This window comes from Leptidea sinapis, chromosome 19, assembly GCF_905404315.1.
Source record: "Leptidea sinapis chromosome 19, ilLepSina1.1, whole genome shotgun sequence".
Taxonomy (NCBI): Eukaryota; Metazoa; Arthropoda; class Insecta; order Lepidoptera; family Pieridae; genus Leptidea; species Leptidea sinapis.
In genome coordinates this window covers 9,738,936-9,766,894 of record NC_066283.1, presented here as the reverse complement: position 1 = coordinate 9,766,894, position 27,959 = coordinate 9,738,936, and positions in this window count along the sequence as shown.

The following is a 27,959-nucleotide window of genomic DNA, read 5'->3' as shown; positions in this document are numbered from 1 at the left end:
ATCACAAAATCTTTCTCTGCACTCTCGAGAACTTAGGATACGATACCCATAATCTAGTTATCATAATTTTGAGCGGCGGCCATCTTGGATTTGAAAAATGATCACAAAATCGTTCTCTGCACCCTCGAGAACCTCGGGTACGATATCCATATTGCTGAAATCATAATTTTGTGCGGCGGCCATCTTGGATTTGAAAAATGATCACAAAATCGTTCTCAGCACCCTCGAGAACCTCTGATACGATATCCATTATGTAGTTATCATACTTTTGAGCGAAGGCCATCGTGGATTGGAAAAATGATCACAAAATCGTTCTCAGCACCCTCGAGAACCTGGGATACGATACCCATAATGTAGTTATCATACTTTTGAGAGGCGGCCATCTTGGATTTGAAAACTGTCCACAAAATCGTTCTCTGCACCCTCGAGAATCTCGGGTACGATATCCAAATAGCTGAAATGATAATTTTGTGCGGTGGCCATCTTGGATTTGAAAAATGATCACCAAATCGTTCTCTGCACCCTCGAGAACCTCGGGTACAATATCCATATTCCTGAAATCATAATTTTGTGCGGCGGCCATCTTGGATTTGAAAAATAATCACAAAATCGTTCTCAGCACCCTTGAGAACCTCTGATACGATATCCATAATGAAGATATCATACTTTTGAGCGGCGGCCATCATGGATTTGAAAACTGATCACATAATCTTTTTCTGCACCCTCGAGAACCTAGGATACGATACCCATTATCTAGTAATCATACATTGGAGCGCTGGCCATCTCGGATTTAAAACTGATCCCAAAATTGGTTTCTGCACCCTCGAGAACCTCGGACACGATATCCACATTGGTGAAAACATAATTTTGTGCGGCGGCCATCTTGGATTTGAAAACTGACCTCAAAATCTTTCTCTGCACCCTCGACAACCTCGGGTAAAATATCCATATTGCTGAAATCATAATTTTGTGTGGCGGCCATCTTGGATTTGAAAAATGATCACTAAATCTTTCTCTGCACCCTCGAGAACCTAGGATTCGATTCCCATAATCTAGTTATCATACTTTAGAGCGGCGGCCATCTCGGATTTAAAAATGATCCCAAAATTGTTTTCTGCACCCTCGAGAACCTCGGACACGATATCCATATTGCTGAATACATAATTTTGTGCGGCGGCCATCTTGGATTAGAAAAATGATCTCAAAATTGTTCTCAGCACCCTCGAGAACCTCGGGTACGATACCCATAATGTAATTATCATACTTTTGAGCGGCGGCCATCTTGTATTTGAAAACTGATCACAAAATCTTTCTCTGCACTCTCGAGAACCTTGGATACGATACCCATAATCTAGTTATCATAATTTTGTGCGGCGGCCATCTTGGATTTAAAAAAGATCACAAAATCGTTCTCAGCACCCTCGAGAACCTCTGATTCGATACCCATAATGTATTAATCATACTTTTGAGCGGCGGCCGTCTTCGATTTGAAAAATGATCACAAAATCGTTCTCTGCACCCTCGAGTTCCTCGGATACGATACCCATAATGTAGTTATAATAATTTTGATCGGCGGCCATCTTGGATTTCAAAAATGATCACAAATTCGTTCTGTGCACTCTCGAGCACCTCGGATGCGATACCCATATTTTTGTGATCATAATCTTGCACGGCGGTCATCTCGGATTCAAAAATGATCCCAAAATAATTTTTGAACCCTCGAGAACCTCTGACACGATATCCATATTGTTGAAAACATTATTGTTTGCGGCAGCCCTCTTGGATTTCCAAAAAGGATCACAGAATTGTTTTCTGCACCCTCGAGAACCTCGGATACGATACCCATAAAGTAGTTATCATAATTTTGAGCGGCGGCCATCTTGGATTTCAAAAATGATCACAAAATCGTTCTGTGCACTCTCGAGAACCTCGGATGCGATACCCATATTTTTGTTAACATAGTCTTGCACGGCGACCATCTCGGATTTAAAAATGATTCCAAATTAATTTTTGCACCCTCGTGAACCTCAGACACGATATCCATATTGCTGAAAATATTACTGTTTGCGGCAGCCCTCTTGGATTTCAAAACTGATCACAAAATCGTGCTCACCACCCTCGAGAACCTCTGATACGATACCCATAATCTAGTTATCATACTTTTGAGCGGCGGCCATCTCGGATTTAAAAATGATCACAAAATTGTTTTCTGCACCCTCGAGAACCTCGGACACGATATCCATATTGCTGAAAACATAACTTTGTGCGGCGGCCATCTTGGATTTGAAAAATGATCACAAAATCTTTCTCTGCACCCTCGAGAACCTGGAATACGATACCCATAATGTAGTTATCATTCTTTTGAGTGGCGGCCATCTTGGATTTGAAAACTGTCCACAAAATCGTTCTCTGCACCCTCGAGAATCTCGGGTACGATATCCAAATTGCTGAAATGATAATTTTGTGCGGCGGCCATCTTGGATTTGAAAAATGATCACCAAATCATTCTCTGCACCCTCGAGAACCTCGGGTACGATATCCATATAGCTGAAATCATAATTTTGCGTGGCGGCCATCATGGATTTGAAAAATAATCACAAAATCGTTCTCAGCACCCTTGAGAACCTCTGATACGATATCCATAATGAAAATATCATACTTTTCAGCGGCGGCCATCTTGGATTTGAAAACTGATCACAGAATCTTTCACTGCACCCTCGAGAACCGAGGATACGATACCCATAATCTAGTTGTCATACTTTTGAGCGGCGGCCATCTTGGATTTGAAAACTGACCACAAAATCTTTCTCTGCACCCTCGAGAACCTCGGATACTATACCCATAATGTAGTTATCATACTTTTGAGCGGCGGCCATCTTGGATTTGAAAAATGATCACAAAATCGTTCTCTGCACCCTCGAGAACCTCGGACACGATATCCATATTGCTGAATACATAATTTTGAGCGGCGGCCATCTTGGATTTGAAAAATGATCACAAAATCGTTCTCTGCACCCTCGAGAATCTCGGGTACGATATCCAAATTGCTGAAATGATAATTTTGAGCGGCGGCAATCTTGGATTTGAAAAATGATCACCAAATCGTTTTCTGCACCCACGAGAACCTCGGGTACGATATCCATATTGCTGAAATCATAATTTTGTGCGGCGGCCATCTTGGATAAGAAAAATGATCACAAAATCGTTCTCAGCACCCTCGAGAACCTGGGATACGATACCCATAATGTAGTTATCATACTTTTGAGCGGCGGCCATCTTGGATTTGAAAACTGTCCAAAAATCTTTCTCTGCACCCTCGAGAACCTCGGATACTATACCCATAATGTAGTTATCATACTTTTGAGCGGCGGCCATCTTGGATTTGAAAAATGATCACAAAATCGTTCTCTGCACCCTCGAGAACCTCGAGTACGATATCCATATTGCTGAAATCATAATTTTGTGCGGCGGCCATCTTGTATTTGAAAAATGATCACCAAATCGTTCTCTGCTCCCTCGGGAACCTCGGGTACGATATCCATATTGCTGAAATCATAATTTTGTGCGGCGGCAATCTTGGATTGGAAAAATGATTACAAAATCATTCTCAACACCCTCTAGAACCTGGGATACGATACCCTTAATGTAGTTATCATACTTTTGAGCGGCGGCCATCTTGGATTTGAAAACTGTCCACAAAATCTTTCTCTGCACCCTCGAGAACCTCGGGTACGATATCCATATTGCTGAAATCATAATTTTGTGCGGCGGCCATATTGGATTTGAAAAATGATCACAAAATCGTTCTCAGCACCCTCGAGAACCTCTGATACGATACCCATAATGTAGTTATCATACTTTTGAGCGGCTGCCATCTTGGATTTAAAAAATGATCACCAAATCGTTCTCTGCACCCTAGAGAACCTCGGGTACGATATCCATATTGCTGAAATCATAATTTTGTGCGGCGGCCATCTTGGATTTGAAAAATGATCACAAAATCGTTCTCTGCACCCTCGAGAACCTCGGGTACGATATCCATAATGCTGAAATCATAATTTTGTGCGGCGGCCATCCTGGATTTGAAAATTGATCACAAAATTGTTCTCAGCACCCTCGAGAACCTCTGATACGATATCCATAATGTAGTTATCATACTTTTGAGCGAAGGCCATCTTGGATTGGAAAAATGATCACAAAATCGTTCTCAGCACCCTCGAGAACCTCGGGTACGATATCCATATTGCTGAAATCATAATTTTGTGCGGCGGCCATCTTGGATTTGAAAAATGATCACAAAATCGTTCTCAGCACCCTCGAGAACCTCTGATACGATATCCATTATGTAGTTATCATACTTTTGAGCGAAGGCCATCTTGGATTTGAAAACTGTCCACAAAATCGTTCTCTGCACCCTCGAGAATCTCGGGTACGATATCCAAATTGCTGAAATGATAATTTTGTGCGGCGGCCATCTTGGATTTGAAAAATGATCACCAAATCGTTCTCTGCACCCTCGAGAACCTCGGGTACGATATCCATATTCCTGAAATCATAATTTTGTGCGGCGGCCATCTTGGATTTGAAAAATAATCACAAAATCGTTCTCAGCACCCTTGAGAACCTCTGATACGATATCCATAATGAAGATATCATACTTTTGAGCGGCGGCCATCATGGATTTGAAAACTGATCACATAATCTTTTTCTGCACCCTCGAGAACCTAGGATACGATACCCATTATCTAGTAATCATACATTGGAGCGCTGGCCATCTCGGATTTAAAACTGATCCCAAAATTGGTTTCTGCACCCTCGAGAACCTCGGACACGATATCCACATTGGTGAAAACATAATTTTGTGCGGCGGCCATCTTGGATTTGAAAATTGATCACAAAATCGATCTCAGCACCCTCGAGAACTTCGGATACGAGACCGATAATGTAGTTATCATACTTTTGAGCGGCGGCCATCTTGTATTTGAAAACTGATCACAAAATCTTTCTCTGCACCCTCGAGAACCTAGGATATGATACCCATAATCTAGTTATCATACTTTTGAGCGGCGGCCATCTCGGATTAAAAATGATCCCAAAATTGTTTTCTGCACTCTCGAGAACCTCGGATACGATACCCATAATGTAGTTATCATACTTTTGAGCTGCGGCCATCTTTGATTTGAAAAATGATTACAAAATCGTTCTCTGCACCCTCGAGAACCTCGGGTACGATATCCATAATGCTGAAATCATAATTTGGTGCGGCGGCCATCCTGGATTTGAAAATTGATCACAAAATTGTTCTCAGCACCCTCGAGAACCTCTGATACGATACCCATAATGTAGTTATCATACTTTTGAGCGGCGGCCATCTTGTATTTGAAAACTTATCACAAAATCTTTCTCTGCACCTTCGAGAACCTAGGATACGATACCCATAATCTAGTTATTATACATTTGAGCGGCGGCCATCTCAGATTTAAAAATGATCCCAAAATTGTTTTCTGCACACTCGAGAACCTCGGATATTATACCCATAATGTAGTTATCATACTTTTGAGCGGCGGCCATCTTGTATTTGAAAAATGATCTCAAAATTGTTCTCAGCACCCTCGAGAATCTCGGGTACGATATCCAAATTGCTGAAATGATAATTTTGTGCGGCGGCCATCTTGGATTTGAAAAATGATCACCAAATCGTTCTCTGCACCCTCGAGAACCTCGGGTACGATATACATATTCCTGAAATCATAATTTTGTGCGGCGGCCATCTTGGATTTGAAAAATAATCACAAAATCGTTCTCAGCACCCTTGAGAACCTCTGATACGATATCCATAATGAAGATATCATACTTTTGAGCGGCGGCCATCATGGATTTGAAAACTGATCACATAATCTTTTTCTGCACCCTCGAGAACCTAGGATACGATACCCATTATCTAGTAATCATACATTGGAGCGCTGGCCATCTCGGATTTAAAACTGATCCCAAAATTGGTTTCTGCACCCTCGAGAACCTCGGACACGATATCCACATTGGTGAAAACATAATTTTGTGCGGCGGCCATCTTGGATTAGAAAATTGATCACAAAATCGATCTCAGCACCCTCGAGAACCTCGGATACGAGACCGATAATGTAGTTATCATACTTTTGAGCGGCGGCCATCTTATATTTGAAAACTGATCACAAAATCTTTCTTTGCACCCTCGAGAACCTAGGATATGATACCCATAATCTAGTTATCATACTTTTGTGCGGCGGCCATCTTGGATTTGAAAAATGATCACTAAATCTTTCTCTGCACCCTCGAGAACCTAGGATTCGATTCCCATAATCTAGTTATCATACTTTAGAGAGGCGGCCATCTCGGATTTAAAAATGATCCCAAAATTGTTTTCTGCACCCTCGAGAACCTCGGACCCGATATCCATATTGCTGAATAAATAATTTTGTGCGGCGGCCATCTTGGATTAGAAAAATGATCTCAAAATTGTTCTCAGCACCCTCGAGAACCTCGGGTACGATACCCATAATGTAATTATCATACTTTTGAGCGGCGGCCATCTTGTATTTGAAAACTGATCACAAAATCTTTCTCTGCACTCTCGAGAACCTAGGATACGATACCCATAATCTAGTTATCATAATTTTGAGCGGCGGCCATCTTGGATTTGAAAAATGATCACAAAATCGTTCTCTGCACCCTCGAGAACCTCGGGTACGATATCCATATTGCTGAAATCATAATTTTGTGCGGCGGCCATCTTGGATTTGAAAAATGATCACAAAATCGTTCTCTGCACCCTCGAGAACCTCTGATACGATATCCATTATGTAGTTATCATACTTTTGAGCGAAGGCCATCGTGGATTGGAAAAATGATCACAAAATCGTTCTCAGCACCCTCGAGAACCTGGGATACGATACCCATAATGTAGTTATCATACTTTTGAGAGGCGGCCATCTTGGATTTGAAAACTGTCCACAAAATCGTTCTCTGCACCCTCGAGAATCTCGGGTACGATATCCAAATAGCTGAAATGATAATTTTGTGCGGTGGCCATCTTGGATTTGAAAAATGATCACCAAATCGTTCTCTGCACCCTCGAGAACCTCGGGTACGATATCCATATTCCTGAAATCATAATTTTGTGCGGCGGCCATCTTGGATTTGAAAAATAATCACAAAATCGTTCTCAGCACCCTTGAGAACCTCTGATACGATATCCATAATGAAGATATCATACTTTTGAGCGGCGGCCATCATGGATTTGAAAACTGATCACATAATCTTTTTCTGCACCCTCGAGAACCTAGGATACGATACCCATTATCTAGTAATCATACATTGGAGCGCTGGCCATCTCGGATTTAAAACTGATCCCAAAATTGGTTTCTGCACCCTCGAGAACCTCGGACACGATATCCACATTGGTGAAAACATAATTTTGTGCGGCGGCCATCTTGGATTAGAAAATTGATCACAAAATCGATCTCAGCACCCTCGAGAACCTCGGATACGAGACCGATAATGTTGTTATCATGCTTTTGAGCGGCGGCTATCTTATATTTGAAAACTGATCACAAAATATTTCTCTGCACCCTCGAGAACCTAGGATATGATACCCATAATCTAGTTATCATAGTTTTGAGCGGCGGCCATCTCGGATTAAAAAATGATCCCAAAATTGTTGTCTGCACTCTCGAGAACCTCGGATACGATACCCATAATGTAGTTATCATACTTTTGAGCAGCGGCCATCTTTGATTTGAAAAATGATCACAAAATCGTTCTCTGCACCCTCGAGAACCTCGGGTACGATATCCATAATGCTGAAATCATAATTTTGTGCGGCGGCCATCCTGGATTTGAAAATTGATCACAAAATTGTTCTCAGCACCCTCGAGAACCTCTGATACGATACCCATAATGTAGTTATCATACTTTTGAGCGGCGGCCATCTTGTATTTGAAAACTTATCACAAAATCTTTCTCTGCACCTTCGAGAACCTAGGATACGATACCCATAATCTAGTTATCATACTTTTGAGCGGCGGCCATCTCGGATTTAAAAATGATCCCAAAATTGTTTTCTGCACACTCGAGAACCTCGGATATTATACCCATTATGTAGTTATCATACTTTTGAGCGGCGGCCATCTTGTATTTGAAAAATGATCACCAAATCGTTCTCTGCACCCTCAAGAACCTCGGGTACGATATCCATATCGCTGAAATCATAATTTTGTGCGGCGGCCATCTTGGATTTGAAAAATGATCACCAAATCTTTCTCTGCACCCTCGAGAACATAGGATACGATACCCATAATCTAGTTATCATAATTTTGAGCGGCGGCTATCTTGGATTTGAAAAATGATCACAAAATCGATCTCTGCACCCTCGAGAACCTCGGGTACGATATCCATATTGTTGAAATCATAATTTTGTGCGGCGGCCATCTTGGATTTGAAAAATGATCACAAAATCGTTCTCAGCACCCTCGAGAACCTCTGATACGATATCCATTATGTAGTTATCATACTTTTGAGCGGCGGCCATCGTGGATTGGAAAAATGATCACAAAATCGTTCTCAGCACCCTCGAGAACCTGGGATACGATACCCATAATGTAGTTATCATACTTTTGAGAGGCGGCCATCTTGGATTTGAAAACTGTCCACAAAATCGTTCTCTGCACCCTCGAGAATCTCGGGTACGATATCCATATTCCTGAAATCATAATTTTGTGCGGCGGCCATCTTGGATTTGAAAAATGATCACAAAATCGTTCTCAGCACCCTCGAGAACCTCTGATACGATATCCATAATGAAGATATCATACTTTTGAGCGGCAGCCATCTTGGATTTGAAAACTGATTACATAATCTTTCTCTGCACCCTCGAGAACCTAGGATACGATACCCATTATCTAGTAATCATACATTGGAGCGGTGGCCATCTCGGATTTAAAACTGATCCCAAAATTGGTTTCTGCACCCTCGAGAACCTCGGATACGAGACCGATAATGTAGTTATCATACTTTTGAGCGGCGGCCATCTTGTATTTGAAAACTGATCACAAAATATTTCTCTGCACCCTCGAGAACCTAGGATATGATACCCATAATGTAGTTATCATACTTTTGAGCGGCGGCCATCTTGGATTTGAAAAATGATCACAAAATCGTTCTCTGCACCCTCGAGAACTCCAGGTACGATATCCATATTGCTGAAATCATAATTTTGTGCGGCGGCCATCTTGTATTTGAAAAATGATCACAAAATTGTTCTCAGCACCCTCGATAACCTCGGATGCGATACCCATATTGCTGAAATCATAATTTTGTGCGGCGGCCATCTTGTATTTGAAAAATGATCACAAAATTGTTCTCAGCACCCTCGAGAACCTGGGATACGATACCCATAATGTAGTTATCATACTTTTGAGCGGCGGCCATCTTGGATTTGAAAATTGACCACAAAATCTTTCTCTGCACCCTCGAGAACCTCGGGTACGATATCCATATCGCTGAAATCATAATTTTGTGCGGCGGCCATCCTGGATTTGAAAATTGATCACAAAATTGTTCTCAGCACCCTTGAGAACCTCGGATGCGATACCCATATTGCTGAAATCATAATTTTGTGCGGCGGCCATCTTGTATTTGAAAAATGATCACAAAATTGTTCTCAGCACCCTCGAGAACCTGGGATACGATACCCATAATGTAGTTATCATACTTTTGAGCGGCGGCCATCTTGGATTTGAAAATTGACCACAAAATCTTTCTCTGCACCCTCGAGAACCTCGGGTACGATATCCATATCGCTGAAATCATAATTTTGTGCGGCGGCCATCTAGGATTTGAAAAATGATCACCAAATCTTTCTCTGCACCCTCGAGAACATAGGATACGATACCCATAATGTAATTATCATACTTTTGAGCGGCGGCCATCTTGTATTTGAAAACTGATCACAAAATCTTTCTCTGCACTCTCGAGAACCTAGGATACGATACCCATAATCTAGTTATCATAATTTTGAGCGGCGGCCATCTTGGATTTGAAAAATGATCACAAAATCGTTCTCTGCACCCTCGAGAACCTCGGGTACGATATCCATATTGCTGAAATCATAATTTCGTGCGGCGGCCATCTTGGATTTGAAAAATGATCGCAAAATCGTTCTCAGCACCCTCGAGAACCTCTGATACGATATCCATTATGTAGTAATCATACTTTTGAGCGAAGGCCATCGTGGATTGGAAAAATGATCACAAAATCGTTCTCAGCACCCTCGAGAACCTCGGATACGATACCCATAATGTAGCTATCATACTTTTGAGCGAAGGCCATCGTGGATTGGAAAAATGATCACAAAATCGTTCTCTGCACCCTCGAGAACCTCGGGTACGATATCCATAATGCTGAAATGATAATTTTTTGCGGCGGCCATCTTGGATTTGAAAAATGATCACCAAATCGTTCTCTGCACCCTCGGGAACCTCGGGTACGATATCCATATTCCTGAAATCATAATTTTGTGCGGCGGCAATCTTGGATTTGAAAAATAATCACAAAATCGTTCTCAGCACCCTTGAGAACCTCTGATACGATATCCATAATGAAGATATCATACTTTTGAGCGGCGGCCATCATGGATTTGAAAACTGATCACATAATCTTTTTCTGCACCCTCGAGAACCTAGGATACGATACCCAGTATCTAGTAATCATACATTGGAGCGCTGGCCTTCTCGGATTTAAAACTGATCCCAAAATTGGTTTCTGCACCCTCGAGAACCTCGGACACGATATCCACATTGGTGAAAACATAATTTTGTGCGGCGGCCATCTTGGATTAGAAAATTGATCACAAAATCGATCTCAGCACCCTCGAGAACCTCGGATACGAGACCGATAATGTAGTTATCATACTTTTGAGCGGCGGCCATCTTATATTTGAAAACTGATCACAAAATATTTCTCTGCACCCTCGAGAACCTAGGATATGATACCCATAATCTAGTTATCATACTTTTGAGCGGCGGCCATCTTGTATTTGAAAACTGATCACAAAATCTTTCTCTGCACTCTCGAGAACCTAGGATACGATACCCATAATCTAGTTATCATAATTTTGAGCGGCGGCCATCTTGGATTTGAAAAATGATCACAAAATCGTTCTCTGCACCCTCGAGAACCTCGGGTACGATATCCATATTGCTGAAATCATAATTTCGTGCGGCGGCCATCTTGGATTTGAAAAATGATCACAAAATCGTTCTCAGCACCCTCGAGAACCTCTGATACGATATCCATTATGTAGTAATCATACTTTTGAGCGAAGGCCATCGTGGATTGGAAAAATGATCACAAAATCGTTCTCAGCACCCTAGAAAACCTGGGATACGATACCCATAATGTAGTTATCATACTTTTGAGAGGCGGCCATCTTGGATTTGAAAACTGTCCACAAAATCGTTCTCTGCACCGTCGAGAATCTCGGGTACGATATCCAAATTGCTGAAATGATAATTTTTTGCGGCGGCCATCTTGGATTTGAAAAATGATCACCAAATCGTTCTCTGCACCCTCGAGAACCTCGGGTACGATATCCATATTCCTGAAATCATAATTTTGTGCGGCGGCAATCTTGGATTTGAAAAATAATCACAAAATCGTTCTCAGCACCCTTGAGAACCTCTGATACGATATCCATAATGAAGATATCATACTTTTGAGCGGCGGCCATCATGGATTTGAAAACTGATCACATAATCTTTTTCTGCACCCTCGAGAACCTAGGATACGATACCCAGTATCTAGTAATCATACATTGGAGCGCTGGCCTTCTCGGATTTAAAACTGATCCCAAAATTGGTTTCTGCACCCTCGAGAACCTCGGACACGATATCCACATTGGTGAAAACATAATTTTGTGCGGCGGCCATGTTGGATTAGAAAATTGATCACAAAATCGATCTCAGCACCCTCGAGAACCTCGGATACGAGACCGATAATGTAGTTATCATACTTTTGAGCGGCGGCCATCTTATATTTGAAAACTGATCACAAAATATTTCTCTGCACCCTCGAGAACCTAGGATACGATACCCATAATGTAGTTATCATACTTTTGAGCTGCGGCCATCTTTAATTTGAAAAATGATCACAAAATCGTTCTCTGCACCCTCGAGAACCTCGGGTACGATATCCATAATGCTGAAATCATAATTTTGTGCGGCGGCCATCCTGGATTTGAAAACTGATCACAAAATCGTTCTCAGCACCCTCGAGAACCTCTGATACGATACCCATAATGTAGTTATCATACTTTTGAGCGGCGGCCATCTTGTATTTGAAAACTGATCACAAAATCTTTCTCTGCACCCTCGAGAACCTAGGATATGATACCCATAATCTAGTTATCATACTTTTGAGCGGCGGCCATCTTGTATTTGAAAACTGATCACAAAATCTTTCTCTGCACTCTCGAGAACCTAGGATACGATACCCATAATCTAGTTATCATAATTTTGAGCGGCGGCCATCTTGGATTTGAAAAATGATCACAAAATCGTTCTCTGCACCATCGAGAACCTCGGGTACGATATCCATATTGCTGAAATCATAATTTCGTGCGGCGGCCATCTTGGATTTGAAAAATGATCACAAAATCGTTCTCAGCACCCTCGAGAACCTCTGATACGATATCCATTATGTAGTAATCATACTTTTGAGCGAAGGCCATCGTGGATTGGAAAAATGATCACAAAATCGTTCTCAGCACCCTCGAGAACCTGGGATACGATACCCATAATGTAGTTATCATACTTTTGAGAGGCGGCCATCTTGGATTTGAAAACTGTCCACAAAATCTTTCTCTGCACCCTCGAGAATCTCGGGTACGATATCCAAATTGCTGAAATGATAATTTTTTGCGGCGGCCATCTTGGATTTGAAAAATGATCACCAAATCGTTCTCTGCACCCTCGAGAACCTCGGGTACGATATCCATATTCCTGAAATCATAATTTTGTGCGGCGGCAATCTTGGATTTGAAAAATAATCACAAAATCGTTCTCAGCACCCTTGAGAACCTCTGATACGATATCCATAATGAAGATATCATACTTTTGAGCGGCGGCCATCATGGATTTGAAAACTGATCACATAATCTTTTTCTGCACCCTCGAGAACCTAGGATACGATACCCAGTATCTAGTAATCATACATTGGAGCGCTGGCCTTCTCGGATTTAAAACTGATCCCAAAATTGGTTTCTGCACCCTCGAGAACCTCGGACACGATATCCACATTGGTGAAAACATAATTTTGTGCGGCGGCCATCTTGGATTAGAAAATTGATCACAAAATCGATCTCAGCACCCTCGAGAACCTCGGATACGAGACCGATAATGTAGTTATCATACTTTTGAGCGGCGGCCATCTTATATTTGAAAACTGATCACAAAATATTTCTCTGCACCCTCGAGAACCTAGGATACGATACCGATAATGTAGTTATCATACTTTTGAGCTGCGGCCATCTTTAATTTGAAAAATGATCACAAAATCGTTCTCTGCACCCTCGAGAACCTCGGGTACGATATCCATAATGCTGAAATCATAATTTTGTGCGGCGGCCATCCTGGATTTGAAAATTGATCACAAAATTGTTCTCAGCACCCTCGAGAACCTCTGATACGATACCCATAATGTAGTTATCATACTTTTGAGCGGCGGCCATCTTGTATTTGAAAACTGATCACAAAATATTTCTCTGCACCCTCGAGAACCTAGGATATGATACCCATAATCTAGTTATCATACTTTTGAGCGGCGGCCATCTTGTATTTGAAAACTGATCACAAAATCTTTCTCTGCACTCTCGAGAACCTAGGATACGATACCCATAATCTAGTTATCATAATTTTGAGCGGCGGCCATCTTGGATTTGAAAAATGATCACAAAATCGTTCTCTGCACCATCGAGAACCTCGGGTACGATATCCATATTGCTGAAATCATAATTTCGTGCGGCAGCCATCTTGGATTTGAAAAATGATCACAAAATCGTTCTCAGCACCCTCGAGAACCTCTGATACGATATCCATTATGTAGTAATCATACTTTTGAGCGAAGGCCATCGTGGATTGGAAAAATGATCACAAAATCGTTCTCAGCACCCTCGAGAACCTGGGATACGATACCCATAATGTAGTTATCATACTTTTGAGAGGCGGCCATCTTGGATTTGAAAACTGTCCACAAAATCGTTCTCTGCACCCTCGAGAATCTCGGGTACGATATCCAAATTGCTGAAATGATAATTTTTTGCGGCGGCCATCTTGGATTTGAAAAATGATCACCAAATCGTTCTCTGCACCCTCGAGAACCTCGGGTACGATATCCATAATGCTGAAATCATAATTTTGTGCGGCGGCCATCCTGGATTTGAAAATTGATCACAAAATTGTTCTCAGCACCCTCGAGAACCTCTGATACGATACCCATAATGTAGTTATCATACTTTTGAGCGGCGGCCATCTTGTATTTGAAAACTTATCACAAAATCTTTCTCTGCACCTTCGAAAACCTAGGATACGATACCCATAATCTAGTTATTATACTTTTGAGCGGCGGCCATCTCAGATTTAAAAATGATCCCAAAATTGTTTTCTGCACACTCGAGAACCTCGGATATTATACCCATAATGTAGTTATCATACTTTTGAGCGGCGGCCATCTTGTATTTGAAAAATGATCTCAAAATTGTTCTCAGCACCCTCGAGAATCTCTGGTACGATATCCAAATTGCTGAAATGATAATTTTGTGCGGCGGCCATCTTGGATTTGAAAAATGATCACCAAATCGTTCTCTGCACCCTCGAGAACCTCTGATACGATATCCATAATGAAGATATCATACTTTTGAGCGGCGGCCATCATGGATTTGAAAACTGATCACATAATCTTTTTCTGCACCCTCGAGAACCTAGGATACGATACCCATTATCTAGTAATCATACATTGGAGCGCTGGCCATCTCGGATTTAAAACTGATCCCAAAATTGGTTTCTGCACCCTCGAGAACCTCGGACACGATATCCACATTGGTGAAAACATAATTTTGTGCGGCGGCCATCTTGGATTAGAAAATTGATCACAAAATCGATCTCAGCACCCTCGAGAACCTCGGATACGAGACCGATTATGTAGTTATCATACTTTTGAGCGGCGGCCATCTTATATTTGAAAACTGATCACAAAATATTTCTCTGCACCCTCGAGAACCGAGGATACGATACCCATTATCTAGTTATCATACTTTTGAGCAGCGGCAATCTCGGATTTAAAAATGATCCCAAAATTGTTTTCTACACTCTAGAGAACCTCGGATACGATACCCATAATGAAGTTATCATACTTTTGAGCGGCAGCCATCTTGGATTTGAAAAATGATCACTAAATCTTTCTCTGCACCCTCGAGAACCTAGGATTCGATTCCCATAATCTAGTTATCATACTTTAGAGCGGCGGCCATCTCAGATTTAAAAATGATCCCAAAATTGTTTTCTGCACACTCGAGAACCTCGGATATTATACCCATAATGTAGTTATCATACTTTTGAGCGGCGGCCATCTTGTATTTGAAAAATGATCTCAAAATTGTTCTCAGCACCCTCGAGAACCTCGGGTACGATATCCAAATTGCTGAAATGATAATTTTGTGCGGCGGCCATCTTGGATTTGAAAAATGATCACCAAATCGTTCTCTGCACCCTCGAGAACCTCTGATACGATATCCATAATGAAGATATCATACTTTTGAGCGGCGGCCATCATGGATTTGAAAACTGATCACATAATCTTTTTCTGCACCCTCGAGAACCTAGGATACGATACCCATTATCTAGTAATCATACATTGGAGCGCTGGCCATCTCGGATTTAAAACTGATCCCAAAATTGGTTTCTGCACCCTCGAGAACCTCGGACACGATATCCACATTGGTGAAAACATAATTTTGTGCGGCGGCCATCTTGGATTAGAAAATTGATCACAAAATCGATCTCAGCACCCTCGAGAACCTCGGATACGAGACCGATAATGTAGTTATCATACTTTTGAGCGGCGGCCATCTTATATTTGAAAACTGATCACAAAATATTTCTCTGCACCCTCGAGAACCGAGGATACGATACCCATTATCTAGTTATCATACTTTTGAGCAGCGGCAATCTCGGATTTAAAAATGATCCCAAAATTGTTTTCTACACTCTAGAGAACCTCGGATACGATACCCATAATGAAGTTATCATACTTTTGAGCGGCAGCCATCTTGGATTTGAAAAATGATCACTAAATCTTTCTCTGCACCCTCGAGAACCTAGGATTCGATTCCCATAATCTAGTTATCATACTTTAGAGCGGCGGCCATCTCGGATTTAAAAATGATCCCAAAATTGTTTTCTGCACCCTCGAGAACCTCGGACACGATATCCATTATGTAGTTATCATACTTTTGAGCGAAGGCCATCGTGGATTGGAAAAATGATCACAAAATCGTTCTCAGCACCCTCGAGAACCTGGGATACGATACCCATAATGTAGTTATCATACTTTTGAGAGGCGGCCATCTTTGATTTGAAAACTGTCCACAAAATCGTTCTCTGCACCCTCGAGAATCTCGGGTACGATATCAAAATTGCTGAAATGATAATTTTGTGCGGCGGCCATCTTGGATTTGAAAAATGATCACCAAGTCGTTCTCTGCACCCTCGAGAACCTCGGGTACGATATCCATATTCCTGAAATCATAATTTTGTGCGGCGGCCATCTTGGATTTGAAAAATAATCACAAAATCGTTCTCAGCACCCTTGAGAACCTCTGATACGATATCCATAATGAAGATATCATACTTTTGAGCGGCGGCCATCATGGATTTGAAAACTGATCACATAATCTTTTTCTGCACCCTCGAGAACCTAGGATACGATACCCATTATCTAGTAATCATATATTGGAGCGCTGGCCATCTCGGATTTAAAATTGATCCCAAAATTGGTTTCTGCACCCTCGAGAACCTCGGACACGATATCCACATTGGTGAAAACATAATTTTGTGCGGCGGCCATCTTGGATTAGAAAATTGATCACAAAATCGATCTCAGCACCCTCGAGAACCTCGGATACGAGACCGATAATGTTGTTATCATACTTTTGAGAGGCGGCCATCTTATATTTGAAAACTGATCACAAAATATTTCTCTGCACCCTCGAGAACCTAGGATATGATACCCATAATCTAGTTATCATACTTTTGAGCGGCGGCCATCTCGGATTAAAAAATGATCCCAAAATTGTTTTCTGCACTCTCGAGAACCTCGGATACGATACCCATAATGTAGTTATCATACTTTTGAGCGGCGGCCATCTTTGATTTGAAAAATGATCACAAAATCGTTATCTGCACCCTCGAGAACCTCGGGTACGATATCCATAATGCTGAAATCATAATTTTGTGCGGCGGCCATCCTGGATTTGAAAATTGATCATAAAATTGTTCTCAGCACCCTCGAGAACCTCTGATACGATACCCATAATGTATTTATCATACTTTTGAGCGGCGGCCATCTTGTATTTGAAAACTTATCACAAAATCTTTCTCTGCACCTTCGAGAACCTAGGATACGATACCCATAATCTAGTTATTATACTTTTGAGCGGCGGCCATCTCAGATTAAAAAATGATCCCAAAATTGATTTCTGCACACTCGAGAACCTCGGATATTATACCCATAATGTAGTTATCATACTTGTGAGCGGCGGCCATCTTGTATTTGAAAAATGATCACCAAATCGTTCTCTGCACCCTCAAGAACCTCGGGTACGATATCCATATCGCTGAAATCATAGTTTTGTGCGGCGGCCATCTCAGATTTAAAAATGATCCCAAAATTGTTTTCTGCACACTCGAGAACCTCGGATACTATACCCATAATGTAGTTATCATACTTTTGAGCGGCGGCCATCTTGGATTTGAAAATTGACCACAAAATCTTTCTCTGCACCCTCGAGAACCTCGGGTACGATATCCATATCGCTGAAATCATAATTTTGTGCGGCGGCCATCTTGGATTTGAAAAATGATCACCAAATCTTTCTCTGCACCCTCGAGAACATAGGATACGATACCCATAATGTAATTATCATACTTTTGAGCGGCGGCCATCTTGTATTTGAAAACTGATCACAAAATCTTTCTCTGCACTCTCGAGAACCTAGGATACGATACCCATAATCTAGTTATCATAATTTTGAGCGGCGGCCATCTTGGATTTGAAAAATGATCACAAAATCGTTCTCTGCACCCTCGAGAACCTCGGGTACGATATCCATATTGCTGAAATCATAATTTTGTGCGGCGGCCATCTTGGATTTGAAAAATGATCACAAAATCGTTCTCAGCACCCTCGAGAACCTCTGATACGATATCCATTATGTAGTTATCATACTTTTGAGCGAAGGCCATCGTGGATTGGAAAAATGATCACAAAATCGTTCTCAGCACCCTCGAGAACCTGGGATACGATACCCATAATGTAGTTATCATACTTTTGAGAGGCGGCCATCTTGGATTTGAAAACTGTCCACAAAATCGTTCTCTGCACCCTCGAAAATCTCGGGTACGATATCCAAATTGCTGAAATGATAATTTTGTGCGGCGGCCATCTTGCATTTGAAAAATGATCACCAAATCGTTCTCTGCACCCTCGAGAACCTCGGGTACGATATCCATATTCCTGAAATCATAATTTTGTGCGGCGGCCATCTTGGATTTGAAAAATAATCACAAAATCGTTCTCAGCACCCTTGAGAACCTCTGATACGATATCCATAATGAAGATATCATACTTTTGAGCGGCCGCCATCTCTGATTAAAAAATGATCCCAAAATTGTTTTCTGCACTCTCGAGAACCTCGGATACGATACCCATAATGTAGTTATCATACTTTTGAGCTGCGGCCATCTTTAATTTGAAAAATGATCACAAAATCGTTCTCTGCACCCTCGAGAACCTCGGGTACGATATCCATAATGCTGAAATCATAATTTTGTGCGGCGGCCATCCTGGATTTGAAAATTGATCACAAAATTGTTCTCAGCACCCTCGAGAACCTCTGATACGATACCCATAATGTAGTTATCATACTTTTGAGCGGCGGCCATCTTGTATTTGAAAACTTATCACAAAATCTTTCTCTGCACCTTCGAGAACCTAGGATACGATACCCATAATCTAGTTATTATACTTTTGAGCGGCGGCCATCTCAGATTTAAAAATGATCCCAAAATTGTTTTCTGCACACTCGAGAACCTCGGATATTATACCCATAATGTAGTTATCATACTTTTGAGCGGCGGCCATCTTGTATTTGAAAAATGATCTCAAAATTGTTCTCAGCACCCTCGAGAATCTCGGGAACGATATCCAAATTGCTGAAATGATAATTTTGTGCGGCGGCCATCTTGGATTTGAAAAATGATCACCAAATCGTTCTCTGCACCCTCGAGAACCTCTGATACGATATCCATAATGAAGATATCATACTTTTGAGCGGCGGCCATCATGGATTTGAAAACTGATCACATAATCTTTTTCTGCACCCTCGAGAACCTAGGATACGATACCCATTATCTAGTAATCATACATTGGAGCGCTGGCCATCTCGGATTTAAAACTGATCCCAAAATTGGTTTCTGCACCCTCGAGAACCTCGGACACGATATCCACATTGGTGAAAACATAATTTTGTGCGGCGGCCATCTTGGATTAGAAAATTGATCACAAAATCGATCTCAGCACCTTCGAGAACCTCGGATACGAGACCGATAATGTAGTTATCATACTTTTGAGCAGCGGCCATCTTATATTTGAAAACTGATCACAAAATATTTCTCTGCACCCTCGAGAACCTAGGATATGATACCCATAATCTAGTTATCATACTTTTGTGCGGCAGCCATCTTGGATTTGAAAAATGATCACTAAATCTTTCTCTGCACCCTCGAGAACCTAGGATTCGATTCCCATAATCTAGTTATCATACTTTAGAGCGGCGGCCATCTCGGATTTAAAAATGATCCCAAAATTGTTTTCTGCACCCTCGAGAACCTCGGACACGATATCCATATTGCTGAATAAATAATTTTGTGCGGTGGCCATCTTGGATTAGAAAAATGATCTCAAAATTGTTCTCAGCACCCTCGAGAACCTCGTGTACGATACCCATAATGTAATTATCATACTTTTGAGCGGCGGCCATCTTGTATTTGAAAACTGATCACAAAATCTTTCTCTGCACTCTCGAGAACCTAGGATACGATACCCATAATCTAGTTATCATAATTTTGAGCGGCGGCCATCTTGGATTTGAAAAATGATCACAAAATCGTTCTCTGCACCCTCGAGAACCTCGGGTACGATATCCATATTGCTGAAATCATAATTTTGTGCGGCGGCCATCTTGGATTTGAAAAATGATCACAAAATCGTTCTCAGCACCCTCGAGAACCTCTGATACGATATCCATTATGTAGTTATCATACTTTTGAGCGAAGGCCATCGTGGATTGGAAAAATGATCACAAAATCGTTCTCAGCACCCTCGAGAACCTGGGATACGATACCCATAATGTAGTTATCATACTTTTGAGAGGCGGCCATCTTGGATTTGAAAACTGTCCACAAAATCGTTCTCTGCACCCTCGAGAATCTCGGGTACGATATCAAAATTGCTGAAATGATAATTTTGTGCGGCGGCCATCTTGGATTTGAAAAATGATCACCAAATCGTTCTCTGCACCCTCGAGAACCTCGGGTACGATATCCATATTCCTGAAATCATAATTTTGTGCGGCGGCCATCTTGGATTTGAAAAATAATCACAAAATCGTTCTCAGCACCCTTGAGAACCTCTGATACGATATCCATAATGAAGATATCATACTTTTGAGCGGCGGCCATCATGGATTTGAAAACTGATCACATAATCTTTTTCTGCACCCTCGAGAACCTAGGATACGATACCCATTATCTAGTAATCATACATTGGAGCGCTGGCCATCTCGGATTTAAAACTGATCCCAAAATTGGTTTCTGTACTCTCGAGAACCTCGGACACGATATCCACATTGGTGAAAACATAATTTTGTGCGGCGGCCATCTTGGATTAGAAAATTGATCACAAAATCGATCTCAGCACCCTCGAGAACCTCGGATACGAGACCGATAATGTTGTTATCATATTTTTGAGCGGCGGCCATCTTATATTTGAAAACTGATCACAAAATATTTCTCTGCACCCTCGAGAACCTAGGATATGATACCCATAATCTAGTTATCATACTTTTGAGCGGCGGCCATCTCGGATTAAAAAATGATCCCAAAATTGTTTTCTGCACTCTCGAGAACCTCGGATACGATACCCATAATGTAGTTATCATACTTTTGAGCTGCGGCCATCTTTGATTTGAAAAATGATCACAAAATCGTTCTCTGCACCCTCGAGAACCTCGGGTTCGATATCCATAATGCTGAAATCATAATTTTGTGCGGCGGCCATCCTGGATTTGAAAATTGATCACAAAATTGTTCTCAGCACCCTCGAGAACCTCTGATACGATACCCATAATGTATTTATCATACTTTTGAGCGGCGGCCATCTTGTATTTGAAAACTTATCACAAAATCTTTCTCTGCACCTTCGAGAACCTAGGATACGATACCCATAATCTAGTTATTATACTTTTGAGCGGCGGCCATCTCAGATTTAAAAATGATCCCAAAATTGATTTCTGCACACTCGAGAACCTCGGATATTATACCCATAATGTAGTTATCATACTTGTGAGCGGCGGCCATCTTGTATTTGAAAAATGATCACCAAATCGATCTCTGCACCCTCAAGAACCTCGGGTACGATATCCATATCGCTGAAATCATAATTTTGTGCGGCGGCCATCTTGGATTTGAAAAATGATCACCAAATCTTTCTCTGCACCCTCGAGAACATAGGATACGATACCCATAATCTAGTTTTCATAATTTTGAGCGGCGGCTATCTTGGATTTGAAAAATGATCACAAAATCGATCTCTGCACCCTCGAGAACCTCGGGTACAATATCCATATTGCTGAAATCATAATTTTGTGCGGCGGCCATCTTGGATTTGAAAAATGATCCAAAATCGTTCTCAGCACCCTCGAGAACCTCTGATACGATATCCATTATGTAGTTATCATACTTTTGAGCGGCGGCCATCGTGGATTGGAAAAATGATCACAAAATCGTTCTCAGCACCCTCGAGAACCTGGGATACGATACCCATAATGTAGTTATCATACTTTTGAGAGGCGGCCATCTTGGATTTGAAAACTGTCCACAAAATCGTTCTCTGCACCCTTGAGAATCTCGGGTACGATATCCATATTCCTGAAATCATAATTTTGTGCGGCGGCCATCTTGGATTTGAAAAATAATCACAAAATCGTTCTCAGCACCCTCGAGAACCTCTGATACGATATCCATAATGAAGATATCATACTTTTGAGCGGCAGCCATCTTGGATTTGAAAACTGATTACATAATCTTTCTCTGCACCCTCGAGAACCTAGGATACGATACCCATTATCTAGTAATCAGACATTGGAGCGGTGGCCATCTCGGATTTAAAACTGATCCCAAAATTGGTTTCTGCACCCTCGAGAACCTCGGATACGAGACCGATAATGTAGTTATCATACTTTTGAGCGGCGGCCATCTTGTATTTGAAAACTGATCACAAAATATTTCTCTGCACCCTCGAGAACCTAGGATATGATACCCATAATGTAGTTATCATACTTTTGAGCGGCGGCCATCTTGGATTTGAAAAATGATCACAAAATCGTTCTCTGCACCCTCGAGAACCTCGGGTACGATATCCATAATGCTTAAATCATAATTTTGTGCGGCGGCCATCTTGGATTTGAAAATTGATCACAAAATTGTTCTCAGCACCCTCGAGAACCTCGGATGCGATACCCATATTGCTGAAATCATAATTTTGTGCGGCGGCCATCTTGTATTTGAAAAATGATCACAAAATGGTTCTCAGCACCCTCGAGAACCTCTGATACGATATCCATATTGCTGAAATCATATTTTTGTGCGGCGGCCATCTTGGATTTGAAAAATTATCACAAAATTGTTCTCAGCACCCTCGAGAACCTGGGTTTCGATACCCATAATGTAGTTATCATAATTTTGTGCGGCGGCCATCTTGGATTAGAAAAATGATCACAAAATCGTTCTCAGCACCCTCGAGAACCTGGGATACGATACCCATAATGTATTTATCATACTTTTGAGCGGCGGCCATCTTGGATTTGAGAACTGTCCACAAAATCGTTCTCTGCACCCTCGAGAATCTCGAGTACGATATCCAAATTGCTGAAATGATAATTTTGTGCGGCGGCCATCTTGGATTTGAAAAATGATCACCAAATCGTTCTCTGCACCCACGAGAACCTCGGGTACGATATCCTTATAGCTGAAATCATAATTTTGTGTGGCGGCCATCTTGGATTTGAAAAATAATCACAAAATCGTTCTCAGCACCCTTGAGAAACTCTGATACGATATCCATAATGAAGATATCATACTTTTGAGCGGCGGCCATCATGGATTTGAAAACTGATCACATAATCTTTTTCTGCACCCTCGAGAACCTAGGATACGATACCCATAATCTAGTAATCATACTTTTGAGCGGTGGCCATCTCGGATTTAAAACTGATCCCAAAATTGTTTTCTGCAACCTCGAGAACCTCGTACACGATATCCACATTGGTAAAAACATAATTTTGTGCGGCGGCCATCTTGGATTAGAGAATTGATCACAAAATCGATCTCAGCACCCTCGAGAACCTCGGATACGATACCGATAATGTAGTTATCATACTTTTGAGCGGCGGCCATCTTGTAGTTGAAAACTGATCACAAAAGCTTTCTCTGCACCCTCGTGAACCTAGGATACGATACCCATAATCTAGTTATCATACTTTTGAGCGGCGGCCATCTCGGATTTAAAAATGATCCCAAAATTGTTTTCTGCACTCTCGAGAGCCTCGGATACGATACCCATAATGTAGTTATCATACTTTTGAGCGGCGGCCATCTTGGATTTGAAAAATGATCACCAAATCATTCTCTGCACCCTCGAGAACCTCGGGTACGATATCCATATAGCTGAAATCATAATTTTGTGTGGCGGCCATCTTGGATTTGAAAAATAAGCACAAAATCGTTGACCCTTGAGAACCTCTGATACGATATCCATAATGAAGATATCATACTTTTCAGCGGCGGCCATCTTGGATTTGAAAACTGATCACAGAATCTTTCACTGCACCCTCGAGAACCGCGGATACGATATCCAAATTGCTGAAATGATAATTTTGAGCGGCGGCAATCTTGGATTTGAAAAATGATCACCAAATCGTTTTCTGCACCCTCGAGAACCTCGGGTACGATATCCATATTGCTGAAATCATAATTTTGTGCGGTGGCCATCTTGGATTAGAAAAATGATCACAAAATCGTTCTCAGCAACCTCGAGAACCTGGGATACGATACCCATAATGTATTTATCATACTTTTGAGCGGCGGCCATCTTGGATTTGAAAACTGTCCACAAAATCTTTCTCTGCACCCTCGAGAACCTCGGATACTATACCCATAATGAAGTTATCATACTTTTGAGCGGCGGCCATCTTGGATTTGAAAACTGTCCACAAAATCTTTCTCTGCACCCTCGAGAACCTCGGGTACGATATCCATATTGCTGAAATCATAATTTTGTGCGGCGGCCATATTGGATTTGAAAAATGATCACAAAATCGTTCTCAGCACCCTTGAGAACCTCTGATACGATACCCATAATACTAGCTAACTAGTTATCATACTTTTGAGCGGCTGCCATCTTGGATATGAAAAATGATCACAAAATCGTTCTCTGCACCCTCGAGAACCTCGGGTACGATATCCATATTGCTGAAATCATAATTTTGTACGGCGGCCATCTTGGATTTGAAAAATGATCACAAAATTGTTCTAAGCACCCTCGAAAACCTGGGATACGATGCCCATAATGAAGTTATCATAGTTTTGAGCGGCGGCCATCTTGGATTTGAAAACTGACCACAAAATCTATCTCTGCACCCTCGAGAATCTCGGGTACGATATCCATATTGCTGAAATCATAATTTTGTGCGGCGGCCATCTTGGATTTGAAAAATGATCACCAAATCGTTCTCTGCACCCTAGAGAACATCGGCTACGATATCCATATTGCTAAAATCATAATTTTGTGCGGCGGCCATCTTGGATTTGAAAAATGATCACAAAATGGTTCTCAGCACCCTCGAGAACCTCTGATACGATATCCATAATGTAGTTATCATACTTTTGAGCGGCGGCCATCTTGGATTTGAAAACTGATCACATAATCTTTCTTTGCACCCTCGAGAACCTAGGAGACGATACCCATAATCTAGTTATCATACTTTTGAGCGGCGGCCATCTCGGATTTAAAAATGATCCCAAAATTGTTTTCTGCACCCTCGAGAACCTCGGACAGGATATCCACATTGGTGAAAACATAATTTTGTGCGGCGGCCATCTTGGATTAGAAAAATGATCACAAAATCGTTTTCAGCACCCTCGAGAACCTCTGATACGATACCCATAATGTAGTTATCATACTTTTGAGCGGCGGCCATCTTGTATTTGAAAACTTATCACAAAATCTTTCTCTGCACCTTCGAGAACCTAGGATACGATACCCATAATCTAGTTATCATACTTTTGAGCGGCGGCCATCTCGGATTTAAAAATGATCCCAAAATTGTTTTCTGCACACTCGAGAACCTCGGATATTATACCCATAATGTAGTTATCATACTTTTGAGCGGCGGCCATCTTGTATTTGAAAAATGATTACCAAATCGTTCTTTGCACTCTCAAGAACCTCGGGTACGATATCCATATTGCTGAAATCATAATTTTGTGCTACGGCCATCTTGGATTTGAAATATGATCACAAAATTGTTCTCAGCTTCCTCGAGAACCTCGGATACGATACCCATAATGCAGTTGTCATACTTTTGAGCGGCGGCCATCTTGGATTTGAAAACTGACCACAAAATCTTTCTCTGCACCCTCGACAACCTCGGGTACAATATCCATATTGCTGAAATCATAATTTTGTGCGGCAGCCATCTTGGATTTGAAAAATGATCAACAAATCTTTCTCTGCACCCTCGAGAACCTAGGATTCGATTCCCATAATCTTGTTATCATACTTTAGAGCGGCGGCCATCTCGGATTAAAAACTGATCCCAAAATTGTTTTCTGCAACCTCGAGAACCTCGTACACGATATCCACATTGGTAAAAACATAATTTTGTGCGGCGGCCATCTTGGATTAGAAAATTGATCACAAAATCGATCTCAGCACCCTCGAGAACCTCGGATACGATACCGATAATGTAGTTATCATACTTTTGAGCGGCGGCCATCTTGTAGTTGAAAACTGATCACAAAAGCTTTCTCTGCACCCTCGTGAACCTTGGATACGATACCCATAATCTAGTTATCATACTTTTGAGCGGCGGCCATCTCGGATTTAAAAATGATCCCAAAATTGTTTTCTGCACTCTCGAGAGCCTCGGATACGATACCCATAATGTAGTTATCATACTTTTGAGCGGCGGCCATCTTGGATTTGAAAAATGATCACCAAATCATTCTCTGCACCCTCGAGAACCTCGGATACGATATCCATATAGCTGAAATCATAATTTTGTGTGGCGGCCATCTTGGATTTGAAAAATAATCACAAAATCGTTGACCCTTGAGAACCTCTGATACGATATCCATAATGAAGATATCATACTTTTCAGCGGCGGCCATCTTGGATTTGAAAACTGATCACAGAATCTTTCACTGCACCCTCGAGAACCGAGGATACGATACCCATTATCTAGTTATCATACTTTATAGCGGCGGCCATCTCGGATTAAAAAATGATCCCAAAATTGTTTTCTGCACCCTCGAGAACCTCGGACATGATATCCATATTGCTGAATACATAATTTTGAGCGGCGGCAATCTTGGATTTGAAAAATGATCACAAAATCGTTCCCTGCACCCTCGAGAATCTCGGGTACGATATCCAAATTGCTCAAATGATAATTTTGAGCGGCGGCAATCTTGGATTTGAAAAATGATCACCAAATCGTTTTCTGCACCCACGAGAACCTCGGGTACGATATCCATATTGCTGAAATCATAATTTTGTGCGGCGGCCATCTTGGATTAGAAAAATGATCACAAAATCGTTCTCAGCACCCTCGAGAACCTGGGATACGATAGCCATAATGTAGTTATCATACTTTTGAGCGGCGGCCATCTTGGATTTGAAAACTGTCCACAAAATCTTTCTCTGCACCCTCGAGAACCTCGGATACTATACCCATAATGAAGTTATCATACTTTTGAGCGGCGGCCATCTTGGATTTGAAAAATGATCACAAAATCGTTCTCTGCACCCTCGAGAACCTCGGGTACGATATCCATATTGCTGAAATCATAATTTTGTGCGGCGGCCATCTTGTATTTGAAAAATGATCACCAAATCGTTCTCTGCACCCTCGGGAACCTCGGGTACGATATCCATATTGCTGAAATCATAATTTTGTGCGGCGGCCATCTTGGATTGGAAAAATGATCACAAAATCGTTCTCAGCACCCTCGAGTACCTGGGATACGATACCCATAATGTATTTACCATACTTTTGAGCGGCGGCCATCTTGGATTTGAATACTGTCCACAAA